Genomic DNA, 16,635 nt, shown 5'->3' with positions numbered 1-16,635 from the left:
GTTTCAAAACCTTCACACACAAAAAAATTCTAGGCTCAGATGGCTTCACTGGAGAATTCTACCAAATACTTAAAGAAGGAATTTTACCTATCTCTTCCAAAAATATTCAAGGGAACATTTTCTAATTGTTTTAATAAAATCGTCGTTATCGTGATACTAAAACTAGACAAAGACAGCACAAGAAAAAAACAAAAGTACAGAACAATATCCATATGAACAAATTTCTCAACAAAATATTTTTAATGAGGCCCTGGCCAGATGGCTTAGTGGTAGAGCATTAGCCCAGTGTGTGGAAGTCCTGGGTTCGATTCCTGGTCAGGGCATTCAGGAAAAGCAATCATCTGCTTCTCCATCCCACCCCCTCTACTTCTTTCTCTCTCTCTCTCTCTCTCTCTCTCTCTCTCTCTTTCTCTCTCTCTCTCTCTTCTCTTCCCACAGCCACAGCTTGATTGTTTGGAGCAAGTTGGCACTGGTTGCTGAGGATGGCTCCATGGCCTCACCTCAAGTGCTAAAATAGCTCAGTTGCCCAGCAATGGAGCAGTGGGCCCAGATGGGCAGAGCATCGCCCCCTAGCGGGCATGACAGGTGAATCCTGGTTGGGTGCATGCGGGAGTCTGTCTCTCTGCCTCCCCATTTCTCACTTAATAATAATAATAATAATAATAAACATATTTTAGTAAAACGACCTTAATTTCATAACCCATACAAAAATTAACTAAAATGGATCAAGATGCAAATGTAAAATCTGAAACTATAAAAAACTTTTAGGAAAAAAGTAGCCTTCTTTTGATGTAAAAAGAATTCTTACATCAAAACATGATCCCCCCCTAAAAAACAACAACCTATGATCCATAAAAGAAACAGACAAATTAGACTTAATCAAAATTTTACTTTAGCTCTACAAAAGACATTATTAAGAGATGAAAAGAAAAGTTACACATTAGGAGAAAATATGTCCAACTAATTTATCTGATAATAGACTCATATCCAGGATACAATAAAAAAAAACTCTCAAAATTCACAGTAAGAAAACAAATTTTCAGAGCACGTTCCCTCTCAGGAGCAAGCCGCCCTTCCCTTCCCTCTTCTTTGCCCAGGCTCTTTATCTTTGCTTTCCTCTCTCCTAAGCTCCAAGGGCCCTCCTTTTGCTTTGTTTCCTGAGCCTCCACAGCCCAGCTTGCTCACTTCTACTACCTCTGTAACTTTCTAAATAAACTTTATCTTATAATTTGGAAAAAAAAGAAATGAAAATAATCCAATTTAAAAAAACAGGCAAAAGATTTTAACAGATACTTCACCAAAGATATATGGATGTCAATAAGTATATGAAAAGATGCTCAATATCATTAGCCATTAGGGATATGCAAATTGAACCATAATGGAATAACACTACACACCTATTAAAATGACTAGAATAAAAAATCTGAATGCTCAATGTCAGTAATCATTAGGAAAATGCAAATCAAAACTGCAATGAGATACTACCTCACACCTGTCAAATGGCTATTAAAATAAAAAGACATTAAATGTTAGCAAGGATGTGTAGAAATTTGAAACCCTTGCATACTGTTGCTGGGAGTGCAAAAGGATATAGCTGCTATACAAAACAGTATGGAGGTTCCTCAAAAAATTTAAAATAGAACTAACATATGATTTAGCAATCCCACTTCTGTGTATATATCCAAAGAAATTAATAATAGGCTCTCAAAGGGATATCAGAACTCCCCTGTTCACCACAGCACTATTCACAAGAGCTAAGATTGGAAACAACCTAAATATCTGTCAACAGATAAACTGATGTTTAAAATGTGGCATACATACACATACACACACTATGGAATATTATTCAGCCTTTAAAAAGAAAATTATGGCCCTGGCCGGTTGGCTCAGCGGTAGAGCGTCGGCCTAGCGTGCGGAGGACCCGGGTTCGATTCCCGGCCAGGGCACACAGGAGAAGCGCCCATTTGCTTCTCCACCCCTCCACCGTGTTTTCCTCTCTGTCTCTCTCGTCCCCTCCCGCAGCCAAGGCTCCATTGGAGCAAAGATGGCCCGGGCGCTGGGGATGGCTCTGTGGCCTCTGCCCCAGGAGCTAGAGTGGCTCTGGTCGCAACATGGCGACGCCCAGGATGGGCAGAGCATCGCCCCCCTGGTGGGCAGAGCGTCGCCCCTGGTGGGCGTGCCGGGTGGATCCCGGTCGGGCGCATGCGGGAGTCTGTCTGACTGTCTCTCCCTGTTTCCAGCTTCAGAAAAATGAAAAAAAAATAAAAATAAAATAAATAAATAAAAATAAAAATAAAAAAAAAAGAAAATTATGACACAATACAACATGGACTTTCACCAGGATACAAAATGGACTTTGGCAACATTAAGTGTAATAAGCCAGTCACAGAAAAATAAATACTGCATGATTCTGCTTTATATGAGTTATTTAAAATAGATTAATAGATCAAGTGATGATTGCTAGAGGATGTGGGGAGAATAAAATGAGAGGTTACTAATCAATGTGCATAAAGTTTTATTTAAGTAAGATGAATAAACTCTAAGACCCACTGTACAACCTTGTACCTATAGTCAACAATAATGTATTGCACATCTAAAATTTTGCTGAGGGTAGGTCTCACCATTAAGTGTTCTTACCACAATAAAATAAATTTTTTAAAAATCTGACAATACCAAGTACAAATGAAGTTATGGAGCAATTGAACTCTCTTTCATTGCTGATAGAAATATAAAGTGGCACAACCACTTTGAAAAATAGTTTGGCAGTTTCTTATAAAGGCAAACATACACTTCCTATATTACCCAGCAATCTCACTCTTAGGATATCTTTGAGAAATGAAATTTAGGTTCATACAAGAACCTATATATGAATGTTTACAGCAGCACTATTCATAATCACTGGAAAGTGGACATATCTCAAATATCCTCCAACAGATGAATGGATAAACAAACTGTTATGTAACCATAAGATAGAATATTACTCAGCAATAAAAAAGAACTAACTACTGATAAATATAACATGGATTAAATCTCCAAGGTATTGTGCTGAGTGAAAAAGCCAATCAAAAATTTATATCCTGTATATGATTCCATTTATACAACCTTCTTGAAAAGGCAAAACCATAGGAACAGAGAACTGAGAAGGTGTTGCTAGGGATTAGGGTTTAGAAGGAATCAGACTACAAAGGGGCAGCAGTGGGGAACTTTTTAAGGTGAGGGAACCCTTCTGTATTTTGAGTGTGGTGGTGATTACATGAATCAATACATGTGCTAAAATTTATGGAATTGTATACCAATATTTTATCAACTGTACTATTTGTAAATTTGAAAAATAAAAACAATAAAAGAAAAACAACCAAAACTGTTAAACATGTTAAAAGGAAAAAATATAGTTGCCATATATGAACTAGAAGTTTAAAAGGTTTTCAACTATTAGTTCTATTTAACTTAATTTTGTGAAGGAAAGAGTACCCTATTTGGTTATAGTTCCTTGATAGGAATAAGTTTCCAAATAGGAAGAAGGACGCTGTTTGTCCCAGGAGCACTTAGCAGCGGTTCTCAACCTGTGGGTCGCGACCCCGGCGGGGGTCGAACGACCAAAACACAGGGGTCTCCTAAAGCCATAAAGCCATTGGAAAATACATATCTTATTTAAAAATGTATTGTATAATAAATAGGTTGAGAACCGCTGGCCTAAAGCAACAACTAGACTGCAGGGGTTCTGATGCCTAAACTTTGGCCATAATAACATTGATACCCTCTTGCCCAAAATGCAGACAAGCACCCATACTTTGCACTGTAGATACACACTGGGTTTTTATAATATCTCCAAAAGGCAGCATTCAGTTGCCACAAATAAGAACTCTTACCAGGTTCTACAATTAAACCATGGAAGGAAAAAACAGCTGGAAATGCCCTGACAACTCAACATCTAAAAACAAAAGCAGTGCCTATACGGAGCTGATGGTTCTGGAATCCTGGCTAGAAAAATGTCACTACTTTCTGGGAATGATTTCTTTTTCTTGAGATTTTGCAACAGATTCCACTAAGTGGTAAATGCATTGTCCTTTAAAAGAAACAAACAAATACACCTTTCTCTGAGCACTACCCTGGTCAAAGGTAGAGCTCCAGAACAGAGCCCAAGCAGGGAAAATAAGTCACAGTGCCCTGTATGACTGCTATGACTCAGCACAGGAAACCAGCAAGGCAGCCTGCTGAGGAGTGGGAAGCGAAAGATATGGCAACTCCTACAACCTACGGGGTACAATATAAACCAAAGACTTACTACTAATGGTCAGAAAGGAGCATGTGGCTAGGAACAAAGCACATCAGATCCCAAGGGTCAGGCTGGATATAATGATCAAAATTAAAGATGGAAAACACTCAAATCTAATTAATAACAAGTCTCTCATAGCCACTCATCACAGAATGGATTTATTTTCTTTGACCTATAAAGCTTTTGAGCAATTTCTATTGCCAAAAGTCTACATTAAGATCCCAAAATAATAGAAGTCTTACCCCTTTGGCACTTTGTCTGAAGTTTCCAGTATGAGTCAGAAAGAAAAACGCCTTGTGAGGTAAGTGAAATTCTCACACGATCATTCTACTTTGTTTCCCCTCTACAGTTAAATACTCAGTCTGTGCCTGTGAATCTTATACCACCCTCCCTTTCCTGGAGACAAGGAAGAAGAAATATTACAAAAAGAAGGAAAGCAAAAAAATAAAAATCTATAAATACTACTTGCACTAGAACATCTATATTAATAAAAACAAATGGCCATCATTCAGTAAAGTGGTCATTATGAACTTTCCTCATACAAGGCTATCTGAAGAATGCCTTCCCAACCAACTGTTGTTTAATTGTTCTTAGTCACTGTTATTTTGAGTATTCAAAATAGGAGTTAGGTACAAATTTACAATGTGATTGCATAGAGAACCTCTTAATGGGATCACTGTAAGGATGTTTGTATCCCTAAATAGAGTACTAAATTTACTAACATCTTGTACATGAACTCTACTTGCTCTACTAGTTCCATACAAATCATGGGGACTTCTGCCAACTGTCTAAGCACAAACTGGGGCAAATGTTAATGGAATTTGCAAGAACTCAGTAACTTTAGTGGTGAGAAGAAAAAAATATCAACACTGTAAACAAAAAATTTTATTGCACTAAATTACTTTTCTCACTCTGCTATTTTGTATGTACTACATATTCTGATGTTCCAATCACCTTTAATTTTTTTTTTCTTATTCAATGATCTTTACTAAAGGCTGGAACAGAACCCAAGTTCCCTGAGCTCAGCCTTTGCTCTAAATTAATTACCACTACATATTGAAGATGCACACGATGCCCACTTGTCCTATACCCCAGCTTGGACAAGAAAGTTTATGCAAGTCAAGTCTGACATTTTATGTCCACAGCCAAAGATTTTGTATCCTAAAACAAAGCAATAGCACTGGAGATAAGGCTTAACTCTTTCCCTCTACTTTCATCTATTAGAATCCTCTCAGTTGCTACCTTTAATTCAGCCTGTAATTTCAAATACTATGGCTCTCATGAAGCACATGGAATATAAAGCAAATGATCAAAGAAAGAAAGCCACAGAGTTTCAGTAAGGACAAAATAGCTATCTCCTAGGTCTATGAAAAGGAGCATAATTCCTGTTTCTTTACACACTAAACTGAAGGTTAGTTGAAAATATCAAGAAAAAAGATGAGTTAAGTGTCTATAAATGGATAGAATGAAAGACTCCAAAATAAGAAAACAATAAAGACCCACACAGATTAAGTAATCTTTATCCGTGAGAGGGCACAGTGAATGAAGAAGTTGGGAGATCTAGGTTTTCCTTAAAAAATAAAAAACATTACAAGCTCAAGGGGGGTAAAACCCCTCTGCAGAGAAAGTATTAAAAATCAGAAGTTAAGAAAGTTTGCTAAACAAGACGCTCTGAACTAGACTGCCAATATGTATTACAGAACATACTTCCCCAGATTTTCTAAATAGTCTGTCTCTAAACTTTAAAATAGCAAAATAATCTTTATTTTTCCTCCCTTTTCCCCTTGTAATGTCATTCATCAAGTCCTACTGAGTCTTCCTATAAACTATTTCTTACATTATAAAACTGCTACTTAGCCTGACCAGGCGGTGGCACAGTGGATAGAGCATTGGACTGGGATGTGGAGCACCCAGGTTCCAGACCCCGAGGTCGCGGGCTTGAGCGCCAGCTCACCAGCTGGAGCTCAGGGTTGCTGGCTTGAACATGGGATCACAGACATAATCCCATGGTTGCTGGCTTGAGCCTAAGGTTGCTGGCTTGAGTAAGGGGTCACTCGCTCTGCTGTAGCGTGCCTGCCCCCATCAAGGCACATATGAGAAAGCAATCAATAAACAACTAAGGAGTTGCAATGAAGAATTGATGTTTCTCATCTCTCTCCCTTCCTAGCTATCTGTCCCTATATGTCTCTCTGACTCTCTGTCAAAAAAAAAAATTTTTTTAATGAAAACTGCTACTTAAACAAACACAAGTATGTGACAAACATATATAAAATTATTTTATTATTTTCCTTCCTTCCCATCTTTATTATTATCCTAGTCCAAATCTTTGTCACCACATAGCTAGGCCAAATCAAAGAGCCCATTAGCTGGATGTCCATTCCTAGTTCTAGCCCATGCTGTTATACACTGCTGCTCAATCCTCCTATAATATTACAGCACAGCTTGATGATGTGCCACTCTGTACTCCCTTAGACATCGTCTATGTTCTCCACTGTCTCTAAGGATAAATGCAACTTCCAAAAATTCTTAATGTTTGGCTAACTCTACCCTATCTATCTTTGCAGGCTTATCTGCCACTGGTGAGGGTAGGGGGATTCTACCCCAGTCCAACTGATTTGTTCACTGCTCCCTGAAAATACTTTGTACATTCTCACCTTCTCTCTTTGGCTCACGCTGTTCTACCCAAACCACTCTGTGAAGCCCATATTTCTTTCATTAATCATACCAACTTGAAGCTCTCTCCTTTCTAAAAAACCTATTTATTTTCTATACCACTTATGTGGCAATTAAAACCTTTTCTATTGCTATCATGAACCATTATGAAAACATCTACTTATTAAACATTTTGTGTTGATAATTTATTTCACCAAATAAATGAAGTCCTAAGATATACGCTCTATCTTTTCTATATCTTTCAACACCTTTCACAATGCTACTCACTAAATATCTGTTGATTGGTATGGTCAGGATAGGTGATTTATAGTTCCCCACAGAAAGCAATAATTCTATGTATGTATTGAGACTAATAGTTCTTAAGGCCATATCTTCCTCTCTACTTTTATTTTTCATAAATAATTCTCAACTGAAAATCCTAAAAAGCAATGTAGTTGTTAGAAAAGGGCTCCTTTCACTCAAACTAACTTTTTACTTTAAATAAGCCAAGAAATTAGAATATATATTAAGAAAAATAAAACATAGAGGGATTATTTATGTCTAAAGGAAAGGGGAAATGAATTGATCTAAGTCTACAGGGGTTCCCAAACTTTTTACACAGGGGGCCAGTTCACTGTCCCTTAGACCGTTGGAGGGCCACCACATACAGTGTTCCTCTCACTGACTACCAATGAAAGAGGTGCCCCTTTCGGAAGTGTGTGTGTGGGGGGGATAAATGGCCTCAGGGGGGCGCATGCAGCCCAGGGGCCATAGGTTGGGGATGCCGGATTCTAAGATGATCTATAATTAGAGTTCAAATCCTCAAACTATTTTCAAAGTCTTCCTCAAAAGACAATGGAAATAATTGTGTCTGGGGTGAGGGAAGAGGAGGTTTATACCTGCATGTACATGAAGAAAAAATACAAGAGAAACTGGTAATAGTAGTTGCCTTTATGGAATACATATTGGGTGACTGGAAGACAGTATAAAAAGACTTAACTTTGAAGCCTCCTATTTTTGAACTCTGTTATTATTCAAACAAATAAATGTAAAAGATACACTTTACCTCATAGAATAGGAGAGAGGCCTTCAACAGTGCCTTTTGAGAAAGTGTTTTTACCTTAAATGACTTAAAATCCTAAAAAGTGAGGGAGAAGGGAACCTTTAAGAATGCTACTAAGCCCTGGCCGGTTGGCTCAGCGGTAGAGCGTCGGCCTACCGTGCGGAGGACCCGGGTTCGATTCCCGGCCAGGGCACACAGGAGAAGCGCCCATTTGCTTCTCCACCCCTCCGCCGCACTTTCCCTCTCTGTCTCTCTCTTCCCCTCCCGCAGCCGAGGCTCCATTAGAGCAAAGATGGCCTGGGCGCTGGGGATGGCTCTGTGGCCTCTGCCCCAGGTGCTAGAGTGGCTCTGGTCGCAACATGGCGAGGCCCAGGATAGGCAGAGCATCGCCCCCTGGTGGGCAGAGCATCGCCCCTGGTGGGCGTGCCGGGAGGATCCCGGTCGGGCGCATGCGGGAGTCTGTCTGACTGTCTCTCCCTGTTTCCAGCTTCAGAAAAATGAAAAAAAAAAAAAAAAGAATGCTACTAAATTTTTTGTTACAAAGCAAGAAAATATTCTCCAGCTTTTCCAATGCAGAGAGCAAATAAAGAAAGCAATTTTTACAGAGAGGGAGAGAAACATCGATTTGTTATACATTTAAAAAATAAAAGCACTTTCCTAAATTTCCATGCCCGATCAGGATCAATCTACATAGTTCAGTAGTACAAGAGATGTACCCAAAGGTGTCTGCTGAGGGGAAAGAATTCTTTTTAAAATCTGGATATTTCCCCAAATCCCCATCCATTTCACTGTAGGCATTCTTTCACTTTCTCTCACACTCTGCTCTGATGATTCTTCACTCTCCCAATACCTCCTTCCCTATTACAATACAAATCATTTAAAATGCCTTATTTTCTTCAAGACATTTTTCCCAGAAAAAAGACACTTTCTCCTCTTTAGTCTTCACCAAAAATCTTAGGATATCCAACTGAGAATTCTACAGAAAATGAGATTTCTGGGTATTCTGACCTCTGAGAAAGAAAGCTCTACTAGTCTCATTTGCAACCTGCTCATTTTTCTCTGCAATTTAATTATAATGCACCAATTTGTTTTCACTTAAAAGCATTTCACTCAGCTTCTTATTAAGACAAAAAGACACTAGTGAATGTGAAGTGAAAGCCGTTTGCATTATCCTTAATTGAAAAAGAATTCTTCCTGAAACAAGAAACTGACCGTGTAATAAGTTAAGCCCTATTTATTTACAGGGCTATTGCTCAGTAAAATGAAGGAAAAATGTTATTTCACACTGGCTTCCAGTGAACATTAAATTTCTGGAGGCTCAGCTCCAATTCTCAACGCTATTAAAACAAGGAGAGAAAAAGAATAGATGAAAATGAATTGCATTTTCATTGATAAAGTAGTTGTGATCTCTTCCTTTACCAATCATTATCTAAAAATGTAAGTAACATTTTAATTTTGATTTTTTTCTCCCTTCCCAAGTTCACTCTGGTGGAAATGCTAATGATCAATTAAATACCCTCAATGTAGAAAAGAGGAGGAAAATAAATGACATGTATAATTCACAGCCTAGATAATCCATCCCTGGGTAAATAAGCATTCACTGTATTTCTCTAAAGATTTTACTCCCCAGAAACTCAAAAGATTTTACAGAATAAAAATGCACTAATTAACTGAACATGAAAGGAGTCCATTAATATGTCTTTTGAGGGGTTTCAGTGCTTTCCATTTCCAGATCCTGGTACAATCCCAATGAAGACAGGATGCCTCTCCCTACCACCAATAGCGCATGTAAGAGTACTCAAAAACTTTGCAGCTAACATTTTCATCTTCCTAACATCCTAACCTGGTGGACTCCCAGGATCAAGAGAGCTTCAGTCCCAAACTAAGGACACCTCTTAGACCTTCAGGGTTCCAGCTTTTGTTGTTGTTGTTGTTGTTGTTACACACTCTTCAGTATGACCCGTCCCCACATACCTCAGGAAAATCTCAACTGTTATCCTCTTTCACCTCTGCTCTTCTAGCCCAAGAACTTGCCAGAACACTTTGTGCTCCAATGTGCATGTCCCTCCTAGCACCAATCCCCAGGGTACTCTGCCCTTCTCTCAGTCTGACACCAAGTTCAGCCTTACATAAGCAAATGAGTCCAGGTGGTAGTGGTCATAATTCCCCTGTGGTCCTGGTTATAACTTAGGTTGGCAATGTGAGAGCACTTATTAGTAGCCAAGTGTATACATTTAAGGGCAAGAGAAAGTAAAAAGATAGGTTGACACCAAGACATGATGATGACCTTTTAAAAAGTAGCTAGGATAGCTAGGATAGTCACAGAAATGAAACAAATACAGTACATATGTTACTTCACTGGCTCCTATTTTCATCCATAGTCTATTTGTTGATACACCTTCTGTTCATTTTTCCTTATCCTTCCTACTTCCAAAATGCTCCCTTTCAAAGGTACTTTTGCTTCCCCTCTGCCTATCTCAGAATATTTAGGTCACTAAATATGTTTAGTGACCTAGGACAATGGTAATTTCTTAAAATAAAGCCAAATTGTTCACACTACCTGGTTATATGAACATCAGAATATAACACTATTTAATGGGGAAAAAAATCTTTAAGTATGAGTCAACCAATCTAGGTGTCTGTCTTCACTACCCCACTTAGTAATTGTTCAATAGTCCTAGACAACTCAAGCACTAGGTTACTGACTTAGTTTCCTCAACTATAAAATGGGTAGAATAATATTTGCTTTACCTAACTCAATCAACCAACTGAAAGAAAAATTTGTAAAGTTTTTATAAACATACAAACATAAAGTAATAATTAACAAAAGTAGACAGTCAGCCATTAGACCTAAATGTATGAGGCCCATTCAAATAAAGCAGTTCTAAGACTACATAATGGGGAAACCTAGAATAGTGCTGAAGAAGAAAGCAACTCCAAACTTGTATAATCACTTGCCAAATTAAGATATCCAGCTCAAGGAAGAATAAAGAGGAGCCTTGGCCTTTGGGTCCATTCCACCTTCAGATCCCAGGTTGTAGCCAAAAACAGCCCAGCTGCCTGCTAGTTGGTGAGTGCCAGAGCTTTCCTTTTTGGCAATATGTCCTATTCTAGAATAGTTTGGGAACGAATGAGGAAAAAGCTACTCTGGTAACTGCATTTGTACCACAGTGGTGAAGATCAGCACTACAATAGTAGAGTAAAACTTTTCTCCATTTAGACTGGCAATGTCCACCCAAGTCAAGGTACCTCCATGCCAAACTGAAGATAAAGCAACCATATGCTTTTTGACTACTGAAATTTAATATAGTACATATATACTACATCAAATACATATATAAATACACTCTAAGCTGTTAAATCCCTAGATGAAAAAGAGCTAATACAAATATATATATTGAGCTCTATGTGTCAGAAACCATAAGGAAACAGAGATTTCATTTAATCCTCACAAACACCCTGCAATGTAGATATTAATTATTATTCCTACTTTTATAGATGAGAACACTGAAGCTTAGATAGATTAAATAACTTGCCCAAGGTCACAAAGCTAGTAAGTAGCAGAGTCAAGACTTGAACTTGGTTCTGTCTAAGTTAGGTAAAGCTCATAGTGCTTCTGGAATTTCCTTAACAGTATAACTATGACAAACTTCTTGGGTCTTCATTTCACCTTAATTCCTGACATAGTACTTAACTGCATGTCCTGGTTGTGTCTTTATTACTTCACAAAGGGACAAAAATTGTCCAACAGACTTCTTCAGTCTTTTTTTTTTCCTGCACTGACTTCTTATTCTTGAACAATCTAGTCTTTTTTAGGCTGAATCACTGGGATAGACTTAATTTTCTGCCACACAACATTCCAGCAGTTAATATGCACAAAGGGCAGGAGTTCTGTTCCCTTTCTTTAACACTTTCATAGCCATAGTTTTTGGGCATGGTATCATTTTCTAAGCTGATTATTACCATTTAAAAAGTGGTAGTGCCTCGCTAATACAAGGTCTCACATACAGCAGGTGCAGAAGGAAAATATTTGTTGATTCATTAAGAAAGCTTTATTTACTTTTCTAGTTAACTTGCTATACTTAAATCAAGAGGCTTTAGAGGAGCCCAATTCTAAGAATGAATTTTTTCACATTAAAGATAATTTTCTGTAAAATTTTTAAATGATTCAAAAAAAAAAGGTAAATTGAAATATAACAATCTGGTGTTTAAATCCCTAAATAACTACTTAATGGACTATGAACATAAGAGTTTTAAAGGCTCAGTTTAAAAATACTATTATTCTCAAAATAAATGAACAAATAAAACAGAAACAAACTCATAGATACAGAGAATAAATTGCTGGTTGGGAGGCTGGGTGACAAAGGTGAAGAGATTAAGAACTACAAATTGGTAGTTATAAAATAGTCATAGGGATGTAAAGTACAGCATAGGGAATACAGTCAATAATACATAATATTGTGTCGGTTGGGTACTAGAATAACAAGGGTGATCTTTTTTTTTTCTTCCAAAGTTAGAAGCCAGGAGGCAGTCAGACAGACTCCTGCATGCGTCCAACTGGGATCCACCCAGCATGCTCACCAGGGGACGATGCTCGGCCCCTCTGGGGCATTGCTCCATTGTGGCCGGAGCCATTCTAGCATCTGAGGCAGAGGTCATGAAGCCATCCTCAGTGCCCAGGCCAACTTTGCTTCAATGGAGCCTTGGCTGCGGGAGGGGAAGAGAAAGACAGAGAGGAAGGAGAGGGCGAAAGGTAGAGAAGCAGATGGGCACTTCTCCTCTGTGCTCTGGCCGGGAATCTAACCTGGGACTTGCACACGCTGGGCCGACGCTCTACTGCTGAGCCAACTGGCCAGGGCCCAGGGTGATCATCTTTTAAGTTATATAAATGTCTAATCACTATATTATATACCTGAAACGAATATAATATTGTATGTCAACTGTAATTGATACAATAAAACACAGACAATTGTTTTGCTTATTGTGATAAGATTGACTTTTTTCATTTTTTATATACATTAAAATTTTTCTGCAACAAGTGTGTTTTCATAATTAAGGAAACTACTCTCACTATGTATAAATTATGTATTTTAACACTTTCTATACAGTGTGGGTTTATTTTCTCAGATATAATACATAGGAATTAAGTATTAACTTATGCACACGTCTCTAGAACTTTTTACATAATAACAGCACGCTCAAGATAATTCTTTTTCATCCATAGGATATTTTCTTGCTTTATATGGGTTATCTCTATCTCCATATTCTTTTCAAGCAGGTGCAGGTTTCTTGTATACTCTCCATTGAACAGTGAGTATCAATCTTTTCTTAATAACAAGCCCAAGTATGACATTTTCCCCTGACACAGATCCAGTTTATATGTCTTTTAATTTCCCAATGATGTTAAAGTACTTCAATCACAGTGAAACACAAATGAAATGAGCTACTGTATGTGGTAGTAAGTTGCCTATCAATGGAAGTGTTCAAAGCAGAGAGCTCCTTATAAGGGATTCCTGTGCTGGATTTTATGGCCCTCTTCCTATTCTAGAATTTTAAAATAATTTTTTGAAAAGCCTAGTTTAGTTATTCAATGGATCACATACACGCCTCAGTTGTGTTGAGCCTTTTCCCCAGCTCACTGTTTAAATCAACCAGAGAAGATGCCCTCTAATCCAACTTAATTAACTTAAGCAAGCTTTCTTATTATTCCCGGTTGAGAACCACTCCCTAATATTAACATTTTCTTGCTATTTGATATTACTGAAACGTGCTGAAATAATGCAGCCAGCAAAATGTCACTGTGTGATTTACACATGGATCTGTTGCAGCCTGTAAAACACTGTCTCCATGAGGGACAGCCAAAATGAAGAATTATGTGGGAGTAATAAAATATGATAACTAGGCCTGCAACCTCAACTATAAACCCAACTGCGCATGCACACACACATCTATAGGAAAGCTTGCTGATAATAAATGCAAAGAAAAACCCAAATCATGTTCAGCATGTGTGCACTGACTTCAAGGCAGGAGGGGACAGGGAGCTGTCCTTTCAGCACCACAGCAAGAAACCCTGGTGCAAGTCTAACTAACATAAGCAACCAAAGCTGGCTGGTGAGAAAAATTTGTTAAAGCTCCTACAAAGACAGCAACAAGCAACTGTATGGTTATTTGCTTTTAGATAAGCTATATTCCATTTCATAATCCTTTATTAATTTAAAATAAAATCCTTCAAGTATTTTGATAAAAGTTGACAAAACCCCAAATGAAAACCAAAGCTATATTAAGTAAGCTTCTCAAACTCAAACAAAGAAACCAATAACTGGCCTGAACTACCAAGAATTGCTCTATGATACCCATCGAAGAAACACAACACATTCACACATACCCTTATCATATTCAAGGAACACAGAACATGCTTGCAGCCCTCTTCAGGGAGAGTCTCAATTTCTAGGACAGAGAATGCTTGCAGAATACCAAACCATCACCATCCCCCGCCCATCCAAGCAATCAAATTCTCTCTCAGGGAGAATTGAAGGCCTTATGGGTCATGAGTTCCAAAGAAAAAACACTGCAGTATTTCAAGAACCAGGTTATAGGCAATGTGCTACTAAGCTTTCAGCATTTCAAGTCTGATTCCCCCGAGATTCCCTCCAGGATGGTACTACTGGGTGGTCATGTATCCAGCCATTTGCATTATACATCAAAAAATGCTCCTCCACCCCCAATTATCTTCTAATGCACATGGAGAAAAGAGAAGTGTGGAGAGATTGTAGAACAGGAAAATCTACAACACCTGAAATCTCCTTTGGAAAGCTAAAATATCCCCCAGCCCTAACACCACTACCTCGCTAAAGGCTCTCCAGGTTCAAACTCCAGAAAACTGTTATAAAAAGCACTCTCTCCCTTTGCCCTCAAAGCCCTCACCCACACTTCCTGCTTCCATCCCTGCTTCTCTGGTGCCCACTGTGCATTAAAAGCAGTTTTCCCTGTAGGTAGAGCTTGCTCCATACTAATTATTTCTCCCACCTCCCGAATTAGCCAGATGCAATGCAAAGTTTCTTTAATCCACCCTCCCCAACCGATGACAACCTTTTATTACGCACACTGATGCTGAATCTTGGAATCTCTGGATATAAACTGTATTACTCCATGTTTCAAAAACTGCAGTGTAAGTGAGGAAGAGGGCACAGGGTGGAGTAGTTGGAAGGAACGTACGGTTTGAAGAATCTTATTTATCAGGCTGTGAAATGATTCCCACTACACCCCACCCTCGAGTCTGGGGGTCCCCGGGGTCTGAAAGCCCTGGCTGACCCCTGGAAAGTTAGCTGCCAAGTCTGGCTCGGAGTGGATGGAGCTGAGCTCCCTTGAAAAATGCAGGTTTTGCGGTCTGCCAAGTACTGAGAGAAAACTAGAGAGGAAGGGTCCACGCCGGTGGAGCTGGGGAGTACCATAAGCCCTACGCTAACAAGAAGCCCGAGGTGCTGCTGGTACGGTGGGGGAGGGAAAGGAGCGGGGACTGGAACAGGCTCTGCATCGGGTGGCGTAGGGGAGGGGGAAGGGGACATTCTGAAAGTGATGTACTCCCTAATGCAGGAATCCTAGCCTGCCGAAGGAGGTCCCGGGGGGCCCCCAACACAGCCCCAGAGCACCCTACCGGGAGGGGGACGGACGCGTCTGAGTAAGGGGCAAGGGGAGTCCTGGCTGCCCTGAGAGCCCAGGAGCCCCTGATTTCTGCAGTTGGTGACAATCTGGAGCCGGACGGGGGAGAAGGATGCAGTAGGACATGGGGGAGGGGTTGAGCTAAGGGGCTGCTCAGGAGGATCCCGACCGCGCTCCCCTCCTCAACACAACCCGGCGAGGGGCCCGACTACCCCGGGCCCTGCGAGACTGGGAAAGAAGGGGGGTGCGCTACGAAAGGGGCGCCGGGGGAAGGCCAGTGTCCCCCAATGCAGGGTGTACGGGGTGGGGGCCGGTGGTCCTCAGTTCTCCTCAGGGACCCCCGGTAAACACCAAGAAGGAAGCAAGACTTCCGAACACCTGTCCCAAACAGAGCAGGCACAGACCCAGCTCCACGGCCCCCCGAGCCCGGCCGCGCACTCTGCGGCAAAGCCCCTGACTGGGGACGGGAGAGCCCCGCTCCCGGGTCCAGAGGCGACAGAGGGGACTCTGCGGACGAGGAGCGGCGTCGGGGCCGGGGCTCTGGGGCGACTTACGGCAGCGGCGGAGAGGGAGGCGGCGGCGGCCCTAGCGCAGGGCCCGGGAGGCGCGGCCGGACTGCAGAGGCGCCGAGGCTGCGGCGGGCGGGACTGCGGTGGGCGCCATCTTGGAGCGCTCCCCGCGCCCGCCCCCGGCGCCGTCGGGTCCTTGCATAATTGATGACTCGTGCTCGCTGCGCGCCGCCGCGCGCGCCCCCGCCGCCCGGACCCCTGCCCTCTCTGCCCTCTCCGCCCTCTCCGCCCTCTCCGCTGTCCCCGCCCCCGCGCCAGCCCCGAGCGCGCGCCTGGCCCCTCCCGCCGTTCCGGGGCCCACCTACCCCTGCGGAGCGCGCCCGCACCGCGCCGCACCGCCTGCCCGCCGGTTCGCTAGCTGCCTCTCCGGTCCGCGTCCCCGCGCCTCCCGCAGCGGGTCCAGGGCGAGGGAGTTG

The 16,635-nt window shown here is 41.0% G+C and overlaps 1 protein-coding gene and 1 non-coding gene across 6 annotated transcripts in view; one reads left to right on the top strand and one right to left on the bottom strand.

The window, feature by feature from the left end:
• Window positions 1–16,328, bottom strand: part of SCN8A (sodium voltage-gated channel alpha subunit 8) — a 265,318-nt gene extending 248,990 nt beyond the window's left edge. For all 5 annotated transcript variants that reach the window (XM_066265290.1, XM_066265307.1, XM_066265314.1 and 2 more), the window contains exon 1: window positions 16,205–16,328. The gene's annotated coding sequence lies outside the window, so the exon portion shown is untranslated. The remainder of the gene's footprint in view (window positions 1–16,204) is intronic.
• TRNAG-ACC (transfer RNA glycine (anticodon ACC)) lies at window positions 8,109–8,184 on the top strand. The gene has a single exon. It is a non-coding gene; the product is annotated as a tRNA-Gly (tRNA).
• Window positions 16,329–16,635: the final 307 nt, after the last annotated feature.

The sequence above is a fragment of the Saccopteryx bilineata genome, chromosome 1, assembly GCF_036850765.1.
Source record: "Saccopteryx bilineata isolate mSacBil1 chromosome 1, mSacBil1_pri_phased_curated, whole genome shotgun sequence".
Taxonomy (NCBI): Eukaryota; Metazoa; Chordata; class Mammalia; order Chiroptera; family Emballonuridae; genus Saccopteryx; species Saccopteryx bilineata.
Note: the sequence above shows the minus strand (reverse complement) of the source record. Positions and strands in the feature narration are given on the sequence as shown.